The 2,438-nt window shown below is 40.9% G+C and overlaps 1 non-coding gene across 1 annotated transcript; it reads right to left on the reverse strand.

Moving 5' to 3' along the window:
* Positions 1-1,029: 1,029 nt before the first annotated feature.
* Positions 1,030-1,136, reverse strand: LOC117278921 (small nucleolar RNA R71). Its single transcript, XR_004509281.1, has one exon. It is a non-coding gene; the product is annotated as a small nucleolar RNA R71 (small nucleolar RNA).
* Positions 1,137-2,438: the final 1,302 nt, after the last annotated feature.

A 2,438-nucleotide genomic window follows, 5' to 3' on the forward strand; every position in this document is an offset into this window, starting at 1 on the left:
TAATAGATTGATTCCATGGGAAGATAGGCGTTAATCTATTTTGAATAGGTGAGTAGTAATTCGGGAGAATACTACGAGAGAAATTATTAGCAATCATGAGCGAATTGTATGAAAGGGAGAGTTAATTAGAACGCAATAGTATTGGTGAATCAATCACAACCTGGAATATTCATCTCTACTGAATAAACAACAACTAGTTTACTGCTTGATTAATTAGTCACTTGTTAGAATCATTGCTTAGTATAATCATACTTTTGAACTATGATTGACTCGACTGAATAATAATATTGGTAAAACTAATGGGTAGTTAATACAAGTCTCTGTGGGTTCGACACTCGATTTATCACTTTATTACTTGTACGACCACGTATACTTTCGTGTGCGTTTGGGAGCAACAAATTTTTGGCGCCGTTACTGGGCAGATGAATATTGACTACTTTACTAGCTTTTACTTTTGTTGTATTATTTCGTCAAGTCTAACGTTTCTTATTGGTTGCTCTGCTCTCAGAAATTCTGATTGAATGCGAAGAGTCAGAAGCCATGATAGACTTCAAGGCTTTGACCCCGAACAAGAGAGAATATTTCACAGGAGGTTGAGATAAGCAAGGGACACAGATAATCTTCAGGCACTTGTTCAATTACTTGTGAAAAATGAAGAGGAGCAATATATGGATGTTCAGGAGGTGGTGATGCCCAGCACTGCTATGTCACCTCTAGCATTGTGAAGCCCAGAATCACTGGGCACTTTCAGCAAAAACAGAGCTTGATCCAGTTACTACATGCAAATGGGCAGTTTATTGGTCTTCAACATGAGGATCCACAACAACACATCCTGAACTTCTTTGAGATTAGTGATACTTATATCACTAATGTAGTCACTCTAGACTATGTGAGGTGCACAATGTTCCCGTTCTCTCTGCTGGGCGAAGCAAAGCGGTGGTTGAAGACGAAACCAACTAATTCAATTACATCATGGAATGATCTGGCGAGGAAATTTTTGAACGGTTCTTTCCTTCAGGCAAAACTGCAAAGATCAGATGTGAGATAGTCGCCTTCAAACAGAAATCAGGGGAGTCTTTATATTCAGCTTGGGAGAGGTTCAAGAGGCTGCTTAGAGATTGTCCTCATCACAACGAAACAAATGAAGTGTTAGCTCACACCTTCATAAAAGGGCTCCATCCAGAGACAAAATTGTGGTGGACGTTGCAACGGGAGGTCAAGTATTGGAGAAAAGCTTCGATGAGATATATGCATTACTGAACAAGTTCTCCAAAAGTAATCCTGATTGGCAAGGAGAGATGGGAAGACATATTTTTAAAAAATCTACGGGGGTCCTCGGGTTAGATGTTGTTTCTGCATTATCATCATAGGTTTCCACATTGGCCAACCAAGTCAATAAGATGACCTTAGTTCTTAACAAGCAACAAGCTCAGCCAGTGCTACAGGTTCAGATATTTTGTGAAGTATGTTGAGAGGGTCACACGAGCGACTTATGCCCAGCTAATCCAGAATCTATATGTTTTGTGGGTAATGCAAATAAGGGCCAGACAAACTAGTATGGGAGCACTTACAATACTAACTGGAAGAACCACCCAAACCAGTATGGGAACACTTACAATCCTAACTGGAGGAACCACCCAAACTTCTCATGGGGTGGAAACCAATTTGCTCAGAATCAGTACAGGCCACAAGCTCCTTAACAACAATATAGACCACCACATACTAAGCAACCTACAAACCCAACGTGTCATATTGAGGAGATGATAAAGATATTGATGGCTGATCAGCAGGCCCAGGCAGTAGCCCACTCTACAACTATTCAAAAGTTGGAGAGACAAATGGGGTAACTTGCCAGTGCCCAAAATACTCAACTAGTTGGAGCTCTTCCAAGAGACACCGAGGCTAATCCTAAGGCATTTATTAATGTTGTGTCATTGAGCAATGGGAGACAGTTAGAAGAAGTCCTATTGAAAAAGAGAAAGCAAGTGACCTTTGGTGAGAAACCGGCCACCATAGAAGCAGAATCAGAAAAATCAAAGGAGTCAGAGAATCCAGTTGAAGAGGCAGTGGCACAGCAACCCCAAACACTAGTTGCGAGGCCACCACCTCCGTTACCTCAGAGATTGCATAAAGTGAAGGATAATGCGGCTTGTAAAAAGTTTCTTGATATATTGAAGCAGGTGCAAATTAATATTTCGCTGGTAGACATCTTGCAAGAAGTGCCCAAATATGCCAAATACATCAAAGAAATAGTGGAAAATAAGAGGAGATTGGCTGAGTTCGAGACTGTGGAACTCACTGAAGAATGTAGCTCAAGAATTCAAATCAAGCTACCTCAGAAATTGAAGGATCCGGGTAGTTTCACTATCCAAATCTCGATTGGTAAGCATGCAATCGGGCGAGTTTTGTGTGATCTTGGGGTGAGCATCAATTTGATG

This window comes from Nicotiana tomentosiformis, chromosome 6 (assembly GCF_000390325.3).
Source record: "Nicotiana tomentosiformis chromosome 6, ASM39032v3, whole genome shotgun sequence".
Classification (NCBI taxonomy): domain Eukaryota; kingdom Viridiplantae; phylum Streptophyta; class Magnoliopsida; order Solanales; family Solanaceae; genus Nicotiana; species Nicotiana tomentosiformis.